Here is a 26,364-nt window from a genome sequence, read left to right as displayed (position 1 = left end):
AACAGCCAGAACCTGTTCCTGCTGCAATCACGGATCATTTTTTTAGTTGAAGGGGGCAGATAAACTGAAGTTTGGTATTTTTGACACTACCACCTTGTCATTTAGCTGGAGTGGCAATTTCCTTTAACATTTTGGACACAAATTTCATTCTCAAAGAGAGAGCAGCCCAGCGGCAAGGGCTGCTAATGCAACACGTGCCAGTTTCAAAGCACCCTCATTTAAAGTAGTACTCTAAAATCCCCTGCATTTCTGGGGAAACGGTTTCAGTGAGGACTTTCAAAACATAACTTAAATTATTATTTTAGCTAAAACATGGCTTTTTCTCTTTCTTGAATGCCCAGTTTGAATTCTAATTGGTCTCAAATTTCAGATTTCAAGCCAACAGTAAATGGGCAGGAGATTCATTTGCTGGGCAATTTTCCCCTCCATAGGAAGTTTTGTGCCTTAGGCAAAAGACAGAGGGGAAGATTAGAGCACCACAGGACCCTTTTTCATCCCCCAGCAGAACAGCAGGAGGTGGTGACCTGGTGCCTGGGTCTCTGAGAGAAAGGCAGGCTGCAGCAGGGACCTTCGGGAAGAGACGTGTCTGGGAGGTTTAACACAGAAGGCTTCAGTCCCCTGGACGCTGGGAAACCACAGGTTTTCAACAGCCCTTGGTTTGGGCTTTCTGTGACATCGAGAAGACTCCTGCCCTAGACTGGCACAGGGTGAGGGGTTCATGCAGGAGATGTGGTAGCAGGAGACCCTAAATCCAAGGGATGCCAAGCTCAAGCCAGGGGCTCACATGAGAGCAGTTGCTGAGCAAGAGATGACAGCCCTGGCCGCACCGAAGTTCTATCTGCTATTTATGCAAATATGTGGGGCTCTCAGTTCCCTACTGAGGAAACAAATGAGAGCAGGGTAATCCAGAGCTATGTGGGCTCTGTGTGTGTGTGTGTGTGTGTGTGTGTGTGTGTGTGTGTGTGTGCTGCTACCGGCACAGGTTCAGCACCCAGCCCTCACCAAGACAGGGTTGGCAAGGTCTGGAGGGCTCAGGAAGGAAGAAAACCATCAGAATCTCAGTCTCTTTTTCCCCCAGGCATTGGCTAAAATCCAAAGACACAGGTTCGCCTTCATTCGCAGATGTGGTAGAGACCATGGGGGATTTCAGTCTTGGACAACTAAGATCCCCTTCTGCCTATTCACTAAGAGTACAGGCTGCTCTGAGAAATGCCTTTGTGCTGGGCTTTTAAGGGGCAGCCTTAATTATTCCCGTTCCTCTTAAATCGTCTCTTTGTGCTACAGGCTCAGTCGTGATGATTTTTCATTTGAGAGGATTGCATCACATCAGATTTGGGGCCATAAATCCCCCAGAACGGGCAACTAGTGACAGCACTGGCCTGTTTTACAGCAGGAAAGTGTAAAGTTTATTGTCATTTTCAGAAGTGAAATGATTTTAAAGTGACATAATCTTAAAGGGGAAAAAAGCCCCACACCACGCTAAGAGCAACACTGCAGAAAGTTAATGTCTTCCCCAAACAAAGTGGCCAGGTTATGGGAAGGGGTGGGAGTGGATGGGTTGGTGGAAATGGCCAGAAATTAATGAAAACAGGAAAGGAGAGTAAACTCTGATGTGGCTGTGATGGCCTGAACACCTTAACCCTTTGTTGTCCCTTTCTGACACTCCTGTGGCTTGGGCTGCCTTGCCTAACAAAATGGTCTGACCCATGAGTGCACCCCATCCATGAGAAGGATAGACAGGTTCAATCACCCCCCCAGGAGCTACATCCTGCAGCAGATCCCTCCAAGGCTGTCCCTTTCTTGGGGACTGCCAGCATGAACACAGGGGAGGCCCTGGGGTTGTGCTTTATTTTGATGAAACGTTTAGAAAGGACATAGTGAGATTTGGTGGGAGGGATAGCAAAGCACAGCCCAAAGATCTGACTTGGCACTGTGCCTGGGTGCAGTGTTTCAGATTTAGAGGGGAGGATTTTTCCCATGTGCTCTCTACTGGCTTTGCACTGCTCCTCTGGAGCCAACTGCCCCCACCCCACACTGAGAGCTTCAAAAGCCCCAGCTTGGGCTTTTGGTTCTCTTGTTGCCCAGCCATGCTGGACAGGAGCACCTCCTCTGTCACATGGGATTTGCTGAGCTACTAAGGTGGGGAAAGAGGTGACCCCAGGAAAAGCAGGGCCAGAGAGGAAGAGGAACTCGCCCCTGCTCTTCTTTCTGCCGTATCACCTAGGGAAGTTGTGTCCTTGGTTGAAAAAGAATTCAAAGGCTCTCTTCTGCTGTGCTAAAAATTGTGTCTAACACTCAAAAGCCCTTTGTGACCATAATGCCAGAGCAAAGCAGGATTGAAGACTTGCAAGGAACACACTACCATCCCAAAAACGCTGACAGCAGCCCTGGAGGACAGCACACCAGTCGGTCTGAATATGCAGAGCAAAGCTGTAGGGTCTTCAGGGAGCTCTGTAGCCCTGAGCATTCCAAGCAGTATTTGAAGCTAATGACGGTTATCAGAAAGGAATCTGTACTCTGTGTGTCCACAGAGATGGAGCGCTGGCATAGAAATATTTCCAAAGCCTGCTCTTGGGGACAGCTGACCACATAACTCCACTGTGCTCCTGCAAATCCAGCTCCTTGCTCAGTGCCCCTTACCTCAGCTAGAAACGTGCCAAAAGCCAGCTTTCCTCACACACCCTGCCTCCGGTCCAGGAGAGTGGCATTGCATTGTCAATTGAAAAGGGCTCATGAACACAGGTCCCTTCTCCAAGAGCACCACCCCAGTGTCTCCAGAGGCTCTGGCATCTTGTGATCCTAACACAAGTATGTCACTGTATATCCTCCCCAAAAGGCCTGACTTCCACGCTCAGAGCAAGGGTTTCAGTGAGTTACAAGGGACATTTCTGTTCAGACAAATGTGTTTCTGCAGCCAGCTGCAAATCCATCTCACAGTAATGTTTCTATTTCAGTAGGCAAGTCTATTATGTCAGAAACTGTCTAGCCACAATCGTTCAGAACACAAAAGCAATCGCATAATCCCCTTACTCTGTGCGAGATAAGCAAGGCTCCAATAAATGGAACACTTCTTCTCTTGTGGATTTAATCCCCATTTGAGGGTTTTTTTATTGTTATTATTATCCTTTCTAATCATCCAGGAGTAAGCAAGGATTTCAAATGAAAACTGTGCCTAAGGATTTCTCTCTTTATATTCATGTACATATATGTAACAAATATGCACGAATAATGCATACACATATACATATACTTTTGCCTGTATATATGACTACATTCACTGGTGAGATTCACAAGAACTTCTTTTATTCTGATTCCACAAGCAGGATTCCTTCCCAGCAGAAATATGAAGTGCCGCAGCTTCGTGCCAGTGGTTTCAAGTTGCAGGCTTTAAGCTTTCTCTGACCTTTGTACAGAATTTTAATTCTTTCTTTTCTTCCTTGCATTTCTAGCTCAAGGGTGATGAAGGAGATCTAGTGACTCAATGGGGTCCCATCACCCCAAAAAGCAACTGAAAAAAAAAGTTGTGAGCTTCATAAGAATTTTCTGACCCAGCCAGCAAACTAAGTAATAAAACAAACTTTATGGAAAATAATTCACCAGATTTCTCTTCTGTTTTGACAGTAAAAGGGGAGATCAGTTCTTCTCCTTAAGCAACAAGACATTTGCAGCCTGGGAAAGACTTCATCTCCTCAGTTCTTGTCACGGGCTTGAACACATCTCCCTGTTGGGACTCTGTGTCTCACACTCAGTGGTGAGTTTCTGGACTTGCTTGTCCTGGCTGCAGGCTGGGGAGAAGGAAAAGGCAGCCTCATACCATTTCCTTTGGCCTGGAAAGAACTGCTCGCAGGATAAGTAGCTGATTGCTACTTCAAATGAGGAGTGAGATAGAAGAATAAAAAGTCTGGAGATGAGAGGGTGAATCCAGTTTATAAGAAACCTCTTGGTCATGAATGATTAAGTGAAAAGTTATTCCTTGCCGTACTAATGCCTCAGAATTAATGAAGCATTTAAAGGATACTTAAGACATGATATATATGAAACAGATCTTACTGGGAATGCTTTGTCTTTGGCTCAACCTTCAAAGCCGAAAATAGTTTTGCTTAGCCATACATGGCTGGCAGGTAGACCCTGCTCCCTCATCACAGCAAGAATATGAAAGAACAGAAGTAAAAAAAATGCAAAACGCTGAGAACTGCAGAGTGCCTGGGACCACTTCTGCTGCTAAAAGCAGGAGTGCAAAACGAGGGTAAGAAAAATCAAGTAGTTTAAGCTATTTCCCATAGCTTGGGAAACACACAGATGCCAGAGAGGGCATGGCAATAGCAGAACAGTGCCCAACAAGAGCATCTGGTCAGGCCACGGGCAGACAACAGATAGCAAGAGATCAACTTGCTGCTATTTAAGAAATTATTGTCCCCTCAACTTGATGTCACCTCAATGTTAGTTTTAATTAGGTGATTCTATTTGCCATTCCAAGCAGAGATCCTGGACTCCTGTGGTTACTAAATACAAGCCAAGAGGTCAGGCTGAAGATGTAAAAGTGCTATTTCAAAATGGAAAAGCCTTGAAATCTGGTTGAAGAATAAATAAGTTAAAGTTGATGAAGAGCAATCTTTGGAACTGTTCTGACTTGTCCTGCAGATTTCTATAGATAAAAAGTAACATCATTTTTTTTTGCCACAAACAAGTGTTTTTGAGGCACTTTCCACTAAAAAAATATACGCATTAATAGTTCTAGTTATTACATACATATGAAATATCACAATAGCATGTCACAGTTTACAAATGAGAAAAGAGCGTGTACCATTTTTAGGCACAGACTGCCATTCACTTTGTCATTGAGTGCACTGAGGACAGCACATCTGCTATCTGGCTTGCCTTTATCTGCTTTTACAATGGAAGTGTGAAATAACTTGCAATAATTACTTCAAGTTATACTGTGAACCAAAAGATTCTGATAGTAGTTAGATTATTCTTACGAGAAAGTTAGCTAAGTGTAAAAATACTAGCATGAAGATATTAATCACAAGCTTCCAGCCTATGTGCACTGATCCATGATTCAGTGATGTCAATAGGAGAGATAAGTGCCTTGCCAGATTTTGGGATGCTACAAAAATAAAAGCATAGGACTGAGGTTGCACATTTAAAGAGGGTCAAGTATATTGTTTTCAAATTATCAGTGTTTTGTGGTGACACTGATATTTCAAAATGTTTTTTTTGTTGGGGGTTTTTCTTTAGTGGTTTTGGCAGGACTAGATTAAATGCTTGTTATTTAAATGCAGAAAAAATGCAGAGAGTGACTTAAAATTCTAGACCTGATAGAAAGGAATTTTTATTCCATTTCTATTGTTTATTCAAATTGCACCTACATTTGATAAGCATTAGAAGAGCTCAGACATCATGGATGCTTCATTTGGTTTGTTGATAGAATTAAGTCTTTCATTGAAATATGGCTTTTAGGAGTAGAGTGAGCATAAGAATTAAATTCAGAAATTATGAGGTTTTTTTTTCTGTGCCAGAAATCTGTACTACAACTAAAAAAATTAAATAAATATAATTAGAAAAGGTGTTTTATAGAACCAAAATAATTGAAGTCACTGTAAGGGTTCCAGTTGACTCCAATGGGCCTGCAGGATTATAATGCAGATTTAAGCACATTTAATTGAATTAATTAAAACCTTTGTGTTAAACTAAATTAAATAACTGACAGGTCAAATCCTATCCTGCAAAGGGACCTACCTAAAGAGTAGATTTGCCTGAGCTTCACTTCTAACTGATTCTTAAAGGAGCTACTGGAAACCCCTTCCTTCAAACTGTTAATTCAATGGATGCACAGCATGAGCTCTCCCATGCCTCCCCGCTCCACTGCCAGAGGTCTGGCATTAGCTGAGGAGGAACCATGAGACAATAACAGTGACAGGAAATGATAAATGCTTTTTGTCTTCATCCCTGTTTTTGCCTCAAGGGCAAAACTTTTTATTGCAGCCTGGTGGTTTTACCTCTGCTATGTGCTGGCAGCACGCTCAGAGCAGCTCCACTGGGAGTGCTTCCTTGTGTGTGTGAGTAAGTGTACATAGCATGCACGTGAAAAGCTCTGCAGAAACTGGAGGGAAAAAACACTGCTGGCACCAGTATCCATCTACATGTAATAAACTTACAGAAAGCTGAAATGATAGAAGTAGGAAAATGAGTATAGGAGTATAAAAGGTTCATGCAAAATTGGCACCTACTAGCCCAGCTTAATTCCCTGGTTAAATGAAATCTGTTTTGGTTAGCAACAAATACTAGAGACAGATACAACAGTGTGAAATGCATTGCCATAATCCCAGTTTAGCAAGCCTGTTGGGTTAAATCTTGTTTTCTGACACTGGAAACAGACTGGAGTATTTGGCCCTTAGGCTTTTAATGCAGAGTCATGGCACATGTAGGAGACTGACCAGGATTTCCTTGGCATGAACTTCCTGAACTGACAAATCAACCAACCAGTTATTTTATCATTAACAAAATCATTTACACAGCCCAGATTCAGCCAGGGAGATTTTCTTGGGAAGGGAGCACAGGGTACCCTCCCACAGCATGTCCCAGCTAGTGAAGCCTGGTGTGGTGAATGAACACCTGGCCTCGGGGCAGTAAAACTCCCTGCTTTCTATATGTCCTCTTGGTGTGCCCCACTGCCTTCCCTTTCAGCTTTATTTCTGTCCCCCAAGACCACATCTCTGTTCTCAAAAAGGGCTTGGGCTGGCTTAGGGTTTATGAAGGGTCAGACTTGTTCCACAGCTTTCTTTTTCCAAATAGTCTGTTGATCTGTCCATGGGGTTTTTCAGAGCCATGCTTTTGTATAGCATTTGCTGTGAACATGGACACTCAGAGGGCTGGGCTCACATTTTCTTTCCATTGCAAGATCCCTCATTTGTTTCTTCCAGCTGCCAGGAATGTGAACACTACCTGTGGTCTGAAAGTGTTCTTCTAGGCTGTGCATCATTGCAGCAATAAAAACGCAGTTAACTCTGGTGCTAGTGACCTGAGAGCCAGAGTGTGAGCCATCCAGTCCTCCCTTAGCTGTCAGTGCTGTGTTGCTAATAGGAAGGGGAAAAAAAGAGTAAAAACTTGTTTCTGTCAGTGAAATAAGCAGCTATGACTCAATGCACACTAGGGACTGATCAGTTGAGTAAGAAGGTATCTTTTCATTCTCTTCTTTTCTCTCCATAACCAGTGACACTTGGCCTCAAAATGAGTATCACAATAATGTTACATAGAGCCAAAGGATTATCTTTGATGGTTTCCCCCAAAAACTTTAGAAGTTGGAAAAGAAATGGAAATTCAGACAAAACAGACATTTGTTTTATTCTCGTGCTCCATTATTTTACCTAATTTTCTCCTCCTATGCTTCTGACAGATGTCAGTCTAACTAGAAGGGATAGAGTCACTCCTCCTTCCAGAGGGGACCATATCATGTTCTGATTGAGACCTGCTGCCAAGGGCTGGGATTGATTTACGTTTCAGCTTCAAGATTCCTGTCAGCTGGGATCACAGGACTTCTAGCTGAAGGAATCAGTCAATAGTCCAAACCTTTCTCTGAAGGGACTTCAGTGCAGCCCAAACTGGGTGCTTAGGCAGCAGCAAGCAGTCTGTAGCTAACGCCTCTGTGGCAGTTCTCAGTTACATGAACCAATCATTCATCCACCCCTTCAAACTGTAGCTACTCAACATCAAACCTGGGATGACAACCACCAGTAGCTCTGGAGCAGATTCTCAAAATCCCCCATTTTTGACACTTGGCACTGAAGTCTTTGGAAAAGGTAGAGATGGCAGGTGCATGCTGACTGCTAAAATCAATTTACATGCATCTGACAGACAGCTGTCAAGTGAAGAGCTCTCGAATACCTGACCTCCAACTTGCCTAAGCAATTTCATGAAAAAATGTACTGTCTGAGTTATAATTTTTGCAACCTTTTAACACACAACAGCTCTCATGTGGTGCCCCTTCCATCATTAGCAGCTCTGCTGAGCTGAATCATGCAGGACTCATCCAGTGTATTGGTCATGTGCCTGAGTCACATGGAGGGAGGAGGCTCAAAGCAGTGACCCAGGTCACAGAGATGGCTCACAGCACCAGCTCAGGCCATGACACGGCTTCTGCCCAGGCTGCTGGAGGAGGCAAGCACACAGGGTGGTGCATCCCTATTGGCACAGCTTCCCTGGGGCTTGTTTTCTGTCCCAGACCCTCTGGCCCACTGTGCAGACAGGCCCTGAGGGATTACAAATCCATCCAAGAAACTCTGCCAAGCATGGGCCCTTCTAAGATATGGCAGAGGCACCACAGTCCCTGAAATGGAGGTCTGCCTCCAGGAAGGCATGACACAGAAGCTCATGAGACTGGTGAGGGCTAAATCTGGGCATCTCTGTGGCAGTGATGAGATGCTGCAGGTGCTGGGACCCAGTGGCCTGCATTGTTCCAGTGAGGAGTCTGAGCAGGATCAGGTCCTAGACAGGCATTTGTCAGTTCCACTGCACAGCCTCAGAAGCTGCTAATCACTTCTGGAGATCTGGCTACCACCATGCATGCTGAGGGCATGGGAAGACTACTTGCACTTTTGCTGACATGGACACATGTTAAGATGCCTTCAAATCCTTCTGCTGTGTTAAGGAGAGGGTGATACAAGCAGGGAATGCCCCAAAGCTCCTTCAGGATGGCAGAAGAACTCCCAGGCTTGCCCACAGCAGGATGTTTCTCTTGCAGCAGACACCCCAGCATTGCGTCCAGTGGAGAATCACTGTATGCTGACAGGAGTCACTCTGATGGCAGCACTGCTGCTGCTGAATGACAGAAACTAAGCTGATAATAGTGCTTGTCTGACAGCAGAGATGTGTGCACCCCAGGGCTTTAGCCAGCTCTGTGACCAGCAAGAAGGAGAGGGAATGGCAGCAACCACCCACTCCTGCAGCTGGGACTGCTGTGCTGGCCCACGTGGAGCCGTAGAGCAGGCCACTGTGTGTTTGGATTTCATCAGTAGGATACAGCTAGGTACATTTCTGAGTCATGGCTTTATGTCATGACACAACACTTTTGGATCATCTATGTAAAGTTCTTGGGTTACAGCCACTAACAAGATGAACAAGAACAAATTCTCATCTCCCTCTCTGGTTATAATAAGGGAAATACGCCTTTTCTTCAGTAGAAAGTGAAATTTCCCACTAGGAGGAGAGGTTTTGTGTGTGAGTATTCCACACAGCTTTATTAGCTGTCAACTGTACAAGCTAATCAAACACACTTTCATAACAGAAATTATTTTTTAATTTCATGAAAATTATAAATTTGCATGATGAATGAGGAATCATGTTGCAAAAGAGACAGAACATTCAAAACATCATTTTAGATCTCATCCTGCTCTAGCATCTTTTTTCTTGCATCTTCCATGAACCTAAGCTCTTTGATTTCCCCCCAGACACATGGTCACTGGGCTGCAAATGGGACCTGGTGCAGCTCCAGCTGGCTGCCTGCCATCCACATCCATGGGAGCAGAACCAGCCCTGTTCGTGACCGTGTTTGAACACAAGAGATACACTATAGTATAATTAGGAAAGATTAACACATCACTCAATCCTACAGGGTCATATAATCATTTAGGACATGGGAATGGTGTCAGTTCCTGATTTAAGGGCCTCAGTTACAGATATGACAAGCTAGCTCTAAAGTAGCAGGAAAAAAGCCCACAGTGCAATCAATCTTTCTTTCTGAACCAAAGCTGCCAGTAGGTACCCAACAAAATGTCCACCAGGACATGTAAAATTCATGTCAGCCAGATCACACTGGGTCCAGTGCTTTGACTGTGTGGTTTCATTTCAGTTCTGTGTAAGAACACAGCCCAAAGCCCCCTCCAATGGCTGCTACAGCAGCACTAAACTAAAGGCAAAAAAGGATTTTTCCCATACCCTGCAAGCAAGGTAAAGACCCTTTTTTCCCTCTCCAAAGACAATGTGGTCAGAGAAATTGTTATAAGAGCTGTACTTTTCTGGCATACATGTACCCTTTCTCCTTCAGATCTCCTAAATCCTGTTTTCAGCATAAAATCAGATGCCCAGGGGCCCACAAATTACTGCTGAGGGTCGAAAGGTAACTAAGGAAAACAAGGTTTCTATTTGCTATACTGGGTCAGTGGATTTCCTTGAAATAATGTGGGCTCACCAGCTGCAAGAGGTTGCAGAGCAGTGTGCTGAGCAGCCTGACAGAAAGCTGTAAGAGAAAAGTATTTCTGTTTTTAAAATTTTATCCCCCCTGGGCAACATCTGCATCACCAGGCTAAATGTTTGCAAATATATCTCTTCAGGATGTTCCTCTGCCATGAAATAGGAGAACAGAAATTTCCCTCATTCCTTACATCCAGTCCATAGAAACTGCTGGTGAATCATAAGCAAAGTGGGTGGTAAAGGAAAGAAGACAGAGAAGGGAAGGGAAGGGAAGGGAAGGGAAGGGAAGGGAAGGGAAGGGAAGGGAAGGGAAGGGAAGGGAAGGGAAAGGGAATGTAACAGTCCACACTGGATCTGTTATCCATGAGTCATAAGGGCAGTTATGGAGAGAAAACTGTTTATCCCTTGCAATTACGAAGTGTAGCTTTCATCTTCATCACAAAACTTTTGCCATTTGGCTGTGAAAAACATCATTTTAGCTCCACAGTATCCTTTCCCCAAGGATTTCTGCAAACATTGCCTCAAACATCAAACATGCATATTTTAATGAACTGTGTTAGTCTGCCTTCTATTAAACTACAGTTCAAAACACTAGTGTTAATGAGTTTTCCCCATTTCTGATAAAATGAAAATAGCTAGGGAAAAAATTACTTTTTGCTGACGGGGGGGGGGTTGAAATGAATTGTGTTTAACAAATCAAACAAAACTAGTTTTGTTTTTCTACATTCATTTTTACTTGGGGGATGAAGCTCAGTGCTGCCAACAGTGCAGCCTTCCTGGTTTTCCCCTGTAGGGACTGTCCAGTGTGCCATGCTGTGCTGGGCTGCCTTTGTGTGCAGGTTGAACTCTACCCTGTCACAGCAGCCTGCAAAGTGCAAGTGAGAGTGAGTTTCAGTGGGATTACTTTGGATCCGCACCCAGGTATAAGTGGGAGCAACACCCAAGCTCTGGAAAGAGCAAGCAGCAGTTTGGGGAATATTTGCTGGCATGTGAGGGCAGGGACGCCAGGCAGATCTATCAGCCTCACCTGGTGCCAGGCTTGCTGCATCTGCTGCCAAGGGTGGAGCTGCTCCTCCATCCTTACAAGCAGGCTGCACAAACGCACACGATCATTCCTGCTATCTGCTCTGACCACTCACAGCAGCTCCCTCCATTCCTTCCATACTAGGATGAAGTCCCATGGGGAGCTGAGGCATCTCGTTTTTGGCAAAGAACCTCATTCCCATGAAAGTAAGCACAGTTTTTACACTGCGTTTAATAACATGGCAACAATCTCATGCATTAGACTCATTTTCTTGCTGCCATGACTTGGGAAATACACACTGCTGCAAAGCAAGCTTCCAAAAAGTGGTTTGTCAAACTTGCCTTCTCCTCTGTGGCAATGGTTAAAAAAATATCCAAACATACTTCTGCCTGCACTATTTAGTGCTATTGCAGACTTCACACCTTTCTTCAATATACACTACACAATGTCAACCAGCTTAGCTAGAGGGGAAAAATTTCTGAGAAGCAGAAGTGTGTGTGTGCAAAGTTTTGTCCTGGCCAAAGCATACAGCCAGAAGTGGAAAGAACTCACACAGATAAAGACAAACGGCAGGAGTCTAACTTGGGCTTAAAAGACTGTGCCCACTGACCCCAGGTTTGAGAGCAGTTTGAAAAGCAGCCTGTGAAATACCAGGCAGATGTGGTTGCACAGCCTATGCTGGCTGCACAGGTCTAAATTTCTTCTCCACCTTAGCTAGGGACCAAACTCGCAATGCTCCTTTCTGGTTGCTCAGAGGCCAGGACTGTGCTCACAGGCTGGCCCCATGGCTGAGCTCAAGCCTCTCTGTTCACCTCCCTGATGGGCCATCCAGCTCACCTGCCTCAGCTCTCCAGAGCAGGGTAAGCCTCTTGGCACCTCCTGGGGGACAGAGTCGCTCATTCCCTGCAGGTCCCTGTCTCTCCTACGACTGCTGAGGCAACGGGGATTATAAGCACCATATTTAAGTAAGTATAGTTCAGTGACGCAGCTGGGAACCTGAGTGATTAGTAGGTAAAATTCTTCCTCCAAGTCTTTTATATCATATTCCTGAAATGCAGGAAATACCAGAGACCTTCATTTGTGCAGATGAAAAAGCACTGCATAACGGTTCTACATCACCAAACCTTTCAGTCACCATCACAGTGTAGTGACAATTTTTAGTGATTTTTATATGTATGGAGTATAAAATTAACAAACATAATTTATTGCCCTCTCACACTGTAGCTGAATGTTTTACACAGAGGACCTATTCATCACTCTCTAACTAGTGCAAACAAACAGGCTTCCACAGTGTTGATTGATGGATATATTGGGTTTCTTTACTGCTGTTGCTGCTCATACTACTCTTGAATTAATAACTTGGAGTTTACTTTGCACATTGTTATGTTATTTTTAAAGAGCATTTGGAACACCTAAAGCCTGATTCTTATTAACACTAAGTCCTCGTTACACCGAAGTGATCTGAAGATGCAATTAAAGCTTTCTTCTATTAAAAATTCTTTCCTATGGTCATAATGATATAAAGGGCATCTCCACCTGAATTAGAATCAGAGACAAAAGTTTTGCTTAAAAACTTGAGGTGGCAGGGAGGAGTAAATAGTTTTGTTGTCACTATTTCTACAGACCACCCTAGTGACCAACAGAAATCTTTTGAACATAATGCAAAAAGCAGACATTAGTATTATGGTGGCTTTACATACTCTCCTTGAAAAGGATCCTGCAATAATTCGTTTATAAATCTAATTTCCTTCATTTCTTGCAAGAAACATATGGAAGCAAGCAAGGCCTTGACACTATTGCTTTTGGCTTCTCCATGAAATGCCATTCCAGTTTGGATAAGGTATAAATGGCTGAAAATCACCATTTCCCTTCTGTTCCTTGTGCTCCTTAGGATATTTGTGTCACCCTGTGAAAGCAGTCATTAAACCTGCCCTGAAGACAGCAGCAGAAAGAGCACATCCATCAGTGTGCACATACCTTTGGGGCTGCTGAGCTCTCCTAGAGCTGCCATCTTTGGAAAAATTTTCCAAGAGGTGCAGCTCCCAATCACATCGCTGTGCCTGCTCCACAGCTGAAAAGCCAACAGTACATCCACTTCCACAGGGTCTGGGGCTGCTGGGCCAAAACGGGCCAGGTCAACTTGAGACCAATCAAGGGAAAAAAAGAAAATACTGCCACAGTGAGGGTCTGTAGGTCGGGTGATTGTAAACTTCTTTGGGGGAGACATGGATAAAAGGGATTTCCCCCAAACCAGGCAGCATTTCTGGCACACTTTTTATCAGTAACCTTTTCTGCTGTGATCAAGCAGCCTTACTTCTGTGGCTCCAAACAGAACTCTGTGTGATAGTGATCACCCTCACAGTCATCAAGAGATGTTCAAAGATGGACTATAGGAGCAAAGCCACTGTATGCTGGGATTGTATCCAATATATCTTCTAGATTCTGCCATGTAGGCATTTTGAGTGTGGCTTTGCCTCTGCATCACACTGTCTGACTGCCCTCTACAAATATTTCTTCTGAAATTGCCCAACTCCTGGTTTCAATCCATGCTGACTTTTGGTATCCACAATGTTGTGTAGCAAAGATTCCTACAGGAAGTGCTCCCTGATATTAGGGATAAGATGCCTTCTCCTGCTTGTTTTGCTGCCTGATGATATCAATAGGTGCCTACAACTTTCCGGCTGGGAGACAGTGATTATTTCTTCCCATTTTGTCTTCCCCAAGTCACTCATGATCTTTGGCCACATGTCCTCTTTTATATTCATTGTCTGAAAAGTCTCAGATTAATTGCAGGAAGATGTTTCTTCCCTGCCAATGTTGCCTGAGATGGACCCACTGGTTGTTTGGGATGCAAACACCTAGAGGTGCAGGATGTCTGCATTTGTACATGTGTGTTTGTGGGCACACTTCTCACTTCTGCCACACTGACTCCTGCCCTTTACAGCACTGTTTTGAACAAAACTGGGGAGGGAATTTGAGGTGAGTACAGGCTTTGTTTCCTTCTCATTCACTACAGGACATTTTTTACAGGAACTCAGTAACACCCTGAACCGATGGCAAAAAAAAAGGCAGACCTGGGCCTGAACAAGGAATAAAAACCAGATTTCCTCCCAATATTTGAGAGAATTGGCTAGGTAATCAAAATATTTAAATGTACCTTTTATTTTAAACTGTTGCTTATGGAATATAGCAATTATGAATAATATTTTGATTAATATTTCAATAAAGACAGAGTTGCCCTCTTCATCATCACACATGAAAATATATTTACTTTTGTGTAAACAGACATATATGAAGTAGTTGAGATGTAAATTCAGAAGCCTTGGTGTGAAATCAATTTTTGCTGCGCTCTACCTCTGAAGTGTAGCTCTTACCTTGCATCTATTTGTCATTTGTGAAGTGCTAAGGTTCTACTGTAGTGTGCATGAGCTCATTTCTCATTTCCATCATAGACGAATATGAACAGATACAGCCTCCCTCAGCATAGAATGCAAACCTATGAATTTTTAAAATGGTTTAAGCCATACATATTTAAATATTAATGAAATTAAATTCTGACCACTTTGGCTGCTGAAACCTCTAAATCTTTAAAAGGAAGTTTCTTCAAAATATTTTGACATTTGTAGAAATCTTTGCCTGGCTGAAGTTTTAACAGGGGAGCACTTGGTCAAAACATTTTAATTTGAAAAATTTCTACAAAACCTGCAAAGTTTATGCTAATTCTGAGTCCAACCCTATTTTGAAGACTAAAATTAAAGCCATACTTATGCATTTAAATTGATGGCCTGTTTTCACAAATACTGATCTACTTCATCTCTCCTCAACTCAGCCACCTTGTATGAAGACACCTTTTTAGAAGCCCCACATGTCTAGTAAATGCTTTCACTTCACCAGCAGTGTTAGAAAAAGTGTTGATCTCACCATCTCAATTTTTAACCTTTAAAGAACAGTTAATAGTTATTCACTTCACAGAAGCTTTATGGATGAACTAGTGTGTAGAAAACAATTAGCATATATTACATAATTTCATTACTTCTGCTATCACTACTATCTCTGTTCGTACTGATATTTGTGCATGAACTCAATTTAGTTTAGTTTTTGCTTGCAGCATTTGCATGGCTAAAATAACCCAAAATCTGGACGTTCTGTCTTTTTTTTTTTTTTTTTGTTAAGTAACATTTACAGCATAATTCCAACTTCTGCATTGTTTTGTTGTCACAAAAATACCAGAGATGTAAGAAAAATTTGGGAAAAGCACAATAATGACTATTCCAAATATTTACCATGGGGGACAGAGAGAGCAAAAGGCACCTTGGAAACGTCATTAGAGAGGATATGGGGCAGCAGCCCTTTGTTTGCTTGTTGCCCTGAGAGTAATTCACTGTGTTGTCCAGATCCATAGGCTCAAATGCAAATATCAAGACAAAGTTATCTAATTAGCAGTCTCACAATTGCCTCTGGGTTTTATGTTGCTTTTGTCAGGGTTGGTTTTGTATAGTGGTCTCCTCGTTTGAAAGAACATAATGAAGGTGATTAAAATGATTTATTAACATTGTGCCCATTTGAGCAAACAGTGCAAACATTTTTATATTTCCTGGTATCAAGCACAGTGATCTTCACTGAAATGTCCAAAGCTCTTCTAGCTTTTTTAATTTTTCCACAGCTTGACTTTAATTAATGTTTCATGCGCAAATTTATATACAGTTACTGTACCAACTGACTAGCTTTTGATTTTATTTGGATTCTTTTGGAAGAGGAGAGGGAAGATATCCTCACAACAGACGGTATATTTAAATGAATAAATAAATGCCTGTAAGTCTATATGGTGTCCCATGGGACATCTACTCCTCTTCACTTGGAGGTGGTCTCCAGAGATCCCCACTTGGTTCCAACAAAGAAAGGGACATATTAGGTGCCAGTCAGAGGACTAGTCTGTATTTTGCTGTGAAAGCAGAGGAGTAGAAAAGAATCCCATTATTAAACTGAGTGCCTGACCATGACATATCTAACATTTATTTTAAATTTTATCTTAAAAGCAGAAAGATTTTTGGCCACCAGCACACTCCTCAGGAAAGCCAAACAATTGGGAATGTGCTGGTAATTTCCAGCCTGAGTTTACTTATGGCCAATATCAAAAGTGGTTACTAGGTGCACTGGTTGGAAAACTTGTCAGAAGAAAAACAGAGGTGGATATGTTAAAACTATATGGTTTTTGGATGAACATTCTCTAGATCTGCATAAATAATTTGGCTATGGACAAGTAAGTCCTACTTTGCAGCTTTAAAAATATCAGGCTTTAATAGAGAGATGAATGTTTGTACCTCCAAAAACCCAATTTCCTTCATATTTTCAGATGGTGAGTCCAGCACTCCAGGTAGCATTTCTGGAGGATTAAAAGCCTGGGGCCCTGGAGTTTGGCCCACCAAGAAGTGCTTCTGAAAAGGACGGGTGGCCTTGATAGAATTTCAAATACAAAACAAGATTTTGACAACACAGCTGTACTTAGCTCATGAGCTAGCTTTCACATTTACTAAGGAAGCCTGTAATTTGTGGACCAAGAGTTATTTACTTCTCTTAAAAATAAACTCAGCAGTGCAAGCCTACATGAAGAAGCGAAGATGCCAAAGTCAAGGACTGTGGCACACTTGGGTCTCCTGCATAGACCCGCAGGATAGTGCTGCTGCTTTCTCACTGTGCTCAGCAGCCCACATGGCTGTGAGATACTTCTCGATGCTGTCGATGCTGTTTCAGCTCCCAAGAGCTGGGTGCTGAAGAGGAAGAAGGGCTGAAAAGGGACAGTCAGTGGGCTGGAAAAACAGGATGAGAGCTGCAGGATTCACAGTAATGATAGGGCTGAGAGGAAGACAGCAAAAGAGGACTTTGCACGCTCCTTGTGCCATGAGGCTGGCATGGCACAACAGGCCAAAACGGAAGAGTACCTATGGCTTTTTTTTTAGGAAGCCCTTGCCAAAGATAAAAAAAAAGCCAGTTTGCATGCCTTTGCTAGGAATATGCTAGTGAAACAAGTGAGCTGGTCATGCAAACAACTTGTTTGACAGTAAGCAAACCAAGTGTCAAAAGCCAGGCAGAGTTCAACAGCTAAGCCTGGAAATGAGACACTCAGATTGTTCTGGATTTGCTCTGGTTCAGTTGATGCAGCAGATAAACAGTTAATGCCATTAGTGAACAAATGGCAGCGATCAAAAACCAACAGGAAAAGGCCACCACTTGCCATAATGCAAGCGAAACTATTGCGCTGAATGCCCTCCCTGCTGGGAGGTGGCAACACTAGATAAAAGCAAATGGAAAAAGAAGTATTTTGGAAAAAACCTCTCCCTGCCCCAAATAAATTTCTTCCTGCTGGAAATTTTTGAAGTCCAGTTATTACTGTTAAGCTGGGTTTGTTCACAGGAAAAACAGAGAATGATGGAGCTGGAGAAACTCTCAATTCTCAGCCTGTGAAATACTCATAAGACCCACTTTAGTGTTTGTGGATCCCATGCATAATGAGGCCCATGGAGTCTGTTGTAGAGAGAAAACAATGAAGAGAGACAGGTAGCATGCTTAGCATGCTGCAGAAAGGGTTAAAAGTGGTCAGTTCATCACTCTCCTGTGTGGTGCCTTGGAAGTTTTCACAACACCAGATGTGTGAAAAAAAAAAGAAGAAAGCAAGCCCAGTGAGCACCAGTAGACATCCTGGTGCCCTGGAAGCAGTTAAATTAACACCCAGCAGGGACAAATTTGCAGCTTTGGGAACAAGCTTAAAGTTAGTCTGTTTTCATTCCTGGAGTGAATTTGCAAGTGTATGACAGTGAAGTACAGTCTGGGAAGGAGCAGGCGGCTTTGGATTAAGGATGGATAGCCAGAATTTGCTCCCACCCTCCCTCCTCCCACTCTGTTTTGCACTTAGGCTGTGAAGCTCCCAATACTTCTGCTAATCCCTCTGTCTTCCCATGTCTTTTACCAGTTCCAGTAGGAAAGAAAAAAGTAATTTTTTTTTTTTCCCCCCATTCTAGCTGAAACCAGACAAGACTGGAGTCACCCCAGCAAAACCTGCTTTAGCTGGGATTGCAGTTAACAGTCCTTCAGAGAAATCTAGTTCTGCAATGGATAAAGTTGGATGCTTTTCTAACTAGAACCAAAGCACTAAATCCTTTAGTAATTCATCACTCAGTTGGAGCCAGGCTGTGGCCCGGCTTGTAACCACTGCAAATTATAGAAAAGACTGAAAAAAGAAAAGTCTGTGAGAGTACATCTAAACCATCTTCACAGAATTACAGAAAGCCCTCACAGTCCCTCTCCCTCATACAAGTTACATAACAAATTGGATCCACAAAAATACCATCTTTCCTCATTTTCACACCTTGGTTATTGCAAATATTTTGGCATCAGTCAATCACAGGGAACTTTTCAACCAAGGTGGATTACACAGCTTCTTATGAAGGCCTGAGAAGGCCAATCTCCCTCATTCCTCCTCATGTATATCTTTGGCAAGGTAGGAAGAAACTTCCAACCCTGAAACAGCCTTCCCAAAGAGGTGGTTCATGGCCCAAGCCTGTCAGTGTTTAAGAGGAATTTAAACCTTATAAAAATGATGGTCAGCCCTGATTTGGTGAGGCAATTGGACTACATGATCATTGTAGCTCCCTTCCAACTGAACTGTTCTATATATTCTATTCTGTTCTGTTCTATAAGTTGGTTATGCAATGGCTGCACTTGCAGCTGTACATGGTGGAGGAGCTGTAGGGTCCCCTGAAGGAAGAAAATCAGAGAAAGGGTTGTATTAGTTGCTTCCCAGTGAGGCAAATACGCTGCTTATTCTGTCTCCCTGACTGACAGGACGAACAGCACGGCCTGAAATGTGTACTGTGTCCTTTCAGCTGGCAATTTGAAAGGCTTAGGGCTGCATTTCCTGCCCTGTTCTGAAGACTTCCTGCAGACGCTTTGGGAACTACTGGACACGAAGGCCTTAATCTCCTTCACTTATTCGTGGCATAGGATACAGAAGCAGTTCTTAAGTGTTACCAATCTTCCACTTCCCCATTGCAAAGACTGTAGGTTCTTGTCCCATGTGTATCAGTAGCTCCTATTCTGCTCCATTTTCTCCCACACTATTTCCCTTGGATGTCCTGTCTTCCTCCACCTGCACCCAGACTCACTCTCAGCTTTCTCCTCCAGAGCTCCCAATCCTTCTCACTCATTCCCTCTCACCCAAGCCCAATTTGCACTCTGTATTACTGCCTTCCGGGCTTCTTCCCACCCTCAGACCCTCACTCTTTCTGTGCTTCCCTCCTTTACCACCTGCTCTTACAGCTCTGTCCATCCCATCCAATTGCCCTACTCTGGATCCACTCCCATCTGGCTGTTTCTTTCCTTTGCACTGAACTTTCTCCTCTGTGACTCTCTCTGTCCTGTCCCTCCACAGCCAGTCTCCCTCTTGCAGCTGCTGTTCACCTTCCACTCCTTCTCCAGACACCCCTTACGGGAGGTTGCCCACCACCAGCCACCTGAGGTGAGGTTAGCAGCTTCCTGCTGCTGGCAGAAGCAATTCCATCTCTGCTTCTGCTTCCACCTGGGTGCTCCTGCCTCTTCCCTTGTGCAGCTGTTGGCTTTGCCTGGCTCCACAAGCCAAAGGAAACCTACATAGAGAGAAAAAGGATAGCTCTCTGCTGGCCTTGTGAGAGCTTGGACAAGTGCCAGAGGTGGTGCCAGAGGAAGAAATGACACAAGGGTAGGGTGAGGAAGGACTTCTTGCCCCTTTCTGAAGCTTCTAGTCTTTAGATCAGCTCTTCCATCCTGTGAAACCTCACATAAGAGAGTCCAAAGCCTCTGTGCTCCCCTTCTTTTGACATATTGCCACACAACTCAATGTGAGAAAGCAAGTTTCAGTCTACACACGTCTTTCAGGCAGAGCAGCAGAGCTGGGCTCACGGGCACTGAGAGTCTTCTGCAGAGAGGTTATTCCCACCACGTGTGCCTCTCTTGGGTACTCTGAGAGCACCCTCCTCACTGGTTACTTAGGAGGTTTAGGGGGTTCACATGAAATACAGGTATCTGGTATGTAAGAGAGGCATAAATATCCCTCCTTTTACTCAGTTCCTGTGCTTTCTACTGATTCACTGGGTCTGGTTCAACTCCAGAATCTGTCAGAGGATTTTTCTGCAATGGTAAGCATATCCAACAACTCCAGCGGATTGATTGTAACGGCTTTGAATGACATCTTCCTTCTTTATTTCTTTCCCCAAATACACAAGAATATATAAAATATACAGTAAGATTTCCTTCATCTCAAGGTTTGGCTGGCTTGCTTATTTAGATTATAAATTCTTCAGGGCAAAACCTGTCTCTTACACTGTATGTGTACATTACCAAAAACGCATGCAGCAAATGAAGCAGGCAGATGGTTCTGGAATAGTTCTGTTGGAGCATCTGGCTGATTTTCTGGAACAGCATCACATTCAAATGGTAAACTCACCCGTGAAAACTCACATTAAAGGAACATTACTAGGTCTGTTGCTGTCTTAACAACAGTCATCTGTGGCCTGGGGCAGGTCTCCACCATAAAAACACCAGCAGTAAAAGTGGCTGAGTGGAGGAATAAATATTTGCCATTAAAATATTCCTTCATTTTGAACCCCTAGAGAGACAAATTACTGGGACTAAGCACTCTTGAGCACTTAGGGGAATTAAAATAATAGGAAGACTCTAGGGAGAACTGGGGCTTGTTAATTTTTTTTTGTTCCTTGACTTCTTGAGGTATTCATAAATTGCCTGCAAACAAGTAAAAACTTACAGGAAAGGGTTTTTCACCATGCCAGCTCCAAATGGTTGTGGAATTATATTGTTTTTCCAGGCTGCCTTTCCAAAATCCCTGCAGGAAGTTGACTCAGGGCTTGACTCTGGCCTCAGATGCATGCACAGCAATAGCAGGAATTCTCACTTCAGCCAGGTAAGAAGCCCTGGTGGACACCATAACTTTATGGACAAGTTCACAGATCAAGATAGGCTAACTAGCTCCCTAGCAGAGAATCAGACCTGAAGCATCCTTGGCCCCTTTTCTTCTGGTCAGCATGCCATCTTCACAGTTCCTTATCTCAGACTTGTCCTGTTACACTTCCTTTCCAGTTAATCTAATAAGCACAAACTCACATCCTGTTTTTGATGATGATTCCTCACTTTACGCTACCACCCCAGGCCTGTAAACTCTAATCTCAGCCACCAGCACTGTGCATCTTCTTAGTTGCCATTTGTTCCTTGCAGCCATCTTCATCTCCTGTGTACACACTCAGTACCTTGGCTGTGCCTCTGCTTTCCTTCCCTAGCCCATGCCTTCCAGGTGGTGGTGGAGTATAATCAGAGGGCTGAAGCAGCTAACAGCCTTACTGTACCCTCTGTCTCCAACAGCAGGTTTTCCCCCCACACCCAAGACAACTGACTGAGTTATGAAGGGTCTCTTGGATCACTGCAGTTCCCAAACCAACATCTTAAGACCTGCGGGTAGGGAAAAGTTCATACCTATCAAGTTCTTTCCATAATACCCATCTTATCTTTGATCTTATAGAAGTCAGATCAATGTTATCCCTTTGAAACAGGTGACATTTTTAGTCTGAGTTTATACAGTTCTTCACAGAATTACATTTTGCCCTCTCAGTGGACCTCCCAGGCATTTTGACAATGTTAACAGATAATGAATGAGACTTAAGTGTGCTGACATTAGCAAAGAACTCATCCAGGGAAGCTCAATGATGTTTTTCATTGGTAACTTCGTGGAAGTACCTTCAAAAAGCAGCTCAACAGAGACATCAGGAACTGTCTCATCTACCTCCCAAATCCCCCAACCAAGAAGCCTTTGACCATGGATAATAACCTACTATTCTTCCAGTGTAAATGCTTTATGCAAAGAGTTCAAGAAACCTTATGGAACTTGGGGTGTCTCTGAGACATTGAATTACCATATCCTCAGGGACTGACTGTCCACAGTGGGACCGTGTATGTATTTTGTTCAGCCAACTGAGCATGAATGATATAAGGCACCACCAAGAAAACTGTCAATAATGACAACACAGGAACTTACAACATTTTCTCTGTGGTTTCACGCTCATAAATCAGCTATGACCCTGCGATTGATGGTGGTCATTGGGACATACTCAAGTTTTTATCCAGAATATTTAATTCAGAAGTCCTTGTATGAGGGAATGTGACCAAAATGGAGATATCAAGAAAAGCTGTCATCCAAATATTATTTTTATAGAGAGCTTTGAGAGAAAGGTCACATTGTTATTTTCTTACACTATGGAACAGTTTCTATTATTACAGATTCCAAAAGGCTGGAATTGTTGTCACTTATGATCTAAGTAAAATTCAAGTCCTGGTTTGTACCCATTACCAAAAGCTACTCTAGGTTTTCTCTCTTCATTTCACAAACATTTGTAAAATACTTCCTTCACACTTGAAAAGAGAGAAGTTGCCTCACCAAAATGTGTTCTTCTTTTCTTCCATAGTGGCAAACACAGAGGTTTAGGAAAATACTCTTTTAATAAAGAAAACACATTTTCTTTGAGAAATTTCAGGGGCTAAATTAGATATGTGAGTTACTCACTCAGCAGTGAATGCTAATAAGAGTTTTTTATAACTAATGTCAAAAAAGACATTAGTTCTTTTGGTCCTGGTGCTTCTTTCTCAAATAGTATTCTATCTGAAATTTTAACACGTGCTTTTTATTGAATCCACATGGTGCCCATGCTTTAAAAAAAAAAAAAAAAAAAAGGTAGACAGTCATATCCTGCTTCTAACTATGCTGCTGTAAGTTCAGTTATACTCTCCTGAAAATAAATGAAATTTCTCTGGGCTTACAGTGGAGAAAATGAGAGGAGAATCTATTTCAGGATCTCTGCATGCAGAGCTGCCAGGTTAGTTGAAATACCACCTCTGTCCCTCGGAGATATTTCAGATGATGAATGCATATTAAGCTGTAGGCATTGGAAGGGCTGGTGTAATGGAATGGTTTGCAAGGGGGCAGTCACATCAGCACCTGGAGCTCCTCTGTGGTGGCACATCCCTTGGTGCAGTGCTGATCAGTAATCCTACAGGGAAAACATCCTAGGAGCTGGTACTGGAGAAGGGACTGCTCAGTATTCAGTAGGAAGGAAGACTGGTCAGACAAAAAAGGAGTCTGTTAAGTTCCAGCAAAGAAAATGATCTAAGGTGTGCTCCAATTAGGACAAGTAAGGGCAAATACCACCACCACCCCTTAAACTGTGACTAATCACAATTCTTGGATTATTGAAAAAGAGTGTAGAGACGTGAAAAAGGAGAAGGCGATCCCATCCTCAAAGCAATTCTTAAAGAACAAGGACTAAAAAGGCCCTGAGGTTTCCACAAGCAAACACTATTGTGGGTTGTATCTACACTGATGTATCCAGAGCCTTAAAAATATGGACTACTGGTTGTTCATGTAAAGTGGAGGGTGAAGCTCTCACGATCCCTTGTGTTATCCTTGCCTCCAAAGCCAAGACTAAATAGGACACATGCCCACATGTAGCAGATGAAGTGGCCTTGCTCTCTTAGGGCTCCTGTTCTCATGAGCTCAGCCTTCTATTCTCCTCTCCCTTGAGCAAATGAAGTTGAATGAAAACAATTGGAGCAAAATTCAACTTGAAATCCTTGAGTTTAATTTGGCTTTAGGTCAAAACCAGAAGGGGATGAATAATATTTTATTTAGTAGATACAAGCTTTTTTTGTTGTTGTTGTTGTGGGGGGTTTTTTGTTGGGTTTTTTGTTTCGTTTTTATTTTTTTACTTCTTCACAGAAAAGTAATAGATCTTATGCAACAAATAAAATGGCTGATCAAAAACTTGGAAAATGTGTGAGGAATTTCTTGGACTAGTTAAAAACATCAAGTCTTCAGTTCAAAAATCTTAAGTCTTACTTCAGAAGCATCTCTCATTGACTGGACTACATTCCTTCAAAAGGGTAAAGTTAGACTTTACCAGGCCCAGTTACAGATTTTCAGCCGAGGCTCTGTAGAAGTATCACAAACCTGATTAAACTTATATAGAATTTGGAACTTCTAAGTACTTCCTAAACAAAGAGAGTGTTGAGTTTCTATGAGGTTTTTCATTACTATGTGTATGTTGCATTCAGATAGACAATAGAAAGGAATCTTTCCCAGAACAATGGAGAATAAAAGAGAGAGGCAAACAAACCCTTCATTCAGATCAACCTTCCAGGAAACCAAGATGATTTCCATCATTTTTATGACTTTTCCCTAGAGGCAAAAGACATCTAATTAGCAAATCCCTCTGTAAGTTTGTTTCAATTGACACAAAGGGAATGTGACAAGCAGAGAAATTATAAGCCTTACATTTCCAGTTAACCAGTTTGGACTGATAAAACCAAGCTCAGATGGGTTTTGGGGATCTTAAAGCTTGGGGAACAAATAATCCAGAGGGTGAGTTAGTTCTGCTAAAAATGTGAACTTACGGTGTTGCAGTCAGTGATTTCTGATGGCATTGTCACAGCAGTCCTTTGTGAATGTGCCCTCACACTACCAGCCACAAAGCACTGCAGTGAGTTGTGACATGGTCCTGTAATGATCTGAGGAGGGGTTGAATGATACCAAGCAGAATCAAATCTTGATTCCTCAAGCAGAAATAGAGCATGAGTAAAATAAATATTAATCATGAAGTTAATTAGTAAATGCTGGTAATTAATCATGCATTACTTTTAATGATGTGTAGAAATACTCAGAGGTGGGAGATGATCCTTCAGGAAAGCAGGCTGTGCAGCCTAAATGAGGTAATGTCCCCATTGCTAAAATCAGCAGCAGTCGACCCACAAGGTCGCTTTGACCTTTGCTGTCTTTACTGGAAGATAATACTAGCAGCGTTTCCTCCCCCTCAATTTAATATCTGAATTTATGTGGCAAGCAGGCCCTGTCCAAGGGGTTGGTGGGCTCTTGCAGCAGTGCAGGCAGGTGCTAAAGGGTCCACAGGACTCATAAATACTGCCAGGTAAATGGTTACATTCAAACCTTTTAAAAACTCTGTAATTCATGGACCAATTATATTTCTAAGTATTGTTCCAGCAACTACAAAATACTCTAATTGAGAGAGACATAATTGATATTCTGAGCTTCATCAGCACTTTGGAACAACTGCTAGGGATTGCTAAAAAAAAGCCAGTTATCTCTCTAGAGCATAGAAAAAACAGCATCTTTACTGCAAAGGCCCTGTAATCTGTGTCTAAAAAGCTTCCAAGCTTCTCAGCTGTGCTGTGGGTCAGGTAGCCACATCTTGCAGAAATAGCTGTGGGAAGTGGTCAGATGACATGAAACATTGGAAAATAAGTTGGCAGAAAGAAATTTGTGGCAGAAAGAAATCTATTACACCTTCCTTGGTGTAATATCTAAAGTTACACTATCACTTAGGACAAGTCTCCTAAAGCAAAGATCTTGTGGCCACACAGGTGAGAAATCCTGCTACACTCATGGTAAATCTTGCAAGCCCTACTGGGGCCGAGGTGCCCAGTCCCATCTTGTTGTCTGGCCTCCCTAAGCAGCAGCCCAAGAGGGCACAGAGCAAGCAGTTAACATCACTTCAAGCAGAGCTGCTCTCATGTTTTTATGCCTCACCAGAATGTGACCTTGCAAATTTTTTTCAGAAAAACAGTAGTGTTTGCAGAAGTCTTGCCTGTCTCCCCTGTGATGACAGATTGCTGGAAGGTTCATGATGGCTGAATGAAGGAACTGTTAAAATTCATCTGTCTGCCAGTCTATTAAGAGAATGGGGAAATGCACCTAAGAAGAGAGCACACAGTGGCTCAAGAAGAACAGCCTGCAGACACCTCCCATAAAACAGTAAAACTGTGCTTGCATCCTGCAAATGCTCATTCTATAGCATCTTTCCACAAAGCAATTTCTCACATCTGCCCATAGGTTTCACCTGGTACCTCTTGCTAAGGGACTTGTTGGAGTAAGTCATGATTAGTTGCTCAGGAAATTTAAAAAGAGTTAAAAAGAGAAAGGTGTGCAGGCATACAACTGTATTTACTCTTTTTAAAGCATCAGTCTGTTCATCCAATTTGGTGAAGAAACTCCATGTTAGAAGGATTCGTTCACAGTGCTACTTTCTGGGAGTCCATGGAAAACAGGC

The 26,364-nt window shown here is 42.9% G+C and overlaps 1 protein-coding gene across 1 annotated transcript in view; it reads right to left on the bottom strand.

Annotated features, from left to right (window-relative positions):
* The window catches only part of MAML2 (mastermind like transcriptional coactivator 2), a 207,484-nt gene that overhangs the window by 34,433 nt on the left and 146,687 nt on the right, over positions 1 to 26,364 (bottom strand). The gene's annotated exons all lie outside the window — the stretch shown is intronic.

Source organism: Melozone crissalis, unplaced genomic scaffold (assembly GCF_028551555.1).
Source record: "Melozone crissalis strain CALT ecotype California unplaced genomic scaffold, PUWL_Pcris_2 ptg000008l_1, whole genome shotgun sequence".
NCBI lineage: Eukaryota > Metazoa > Chordata > Aves > Passeriformes > Passerellidae > Melozone > Melozone crissalis.
The sequence above is the reverse complement of the archived record's forward strand: the minus strand, read 5'-3'. Positions and strand labels throughout refer to the sequence as shown.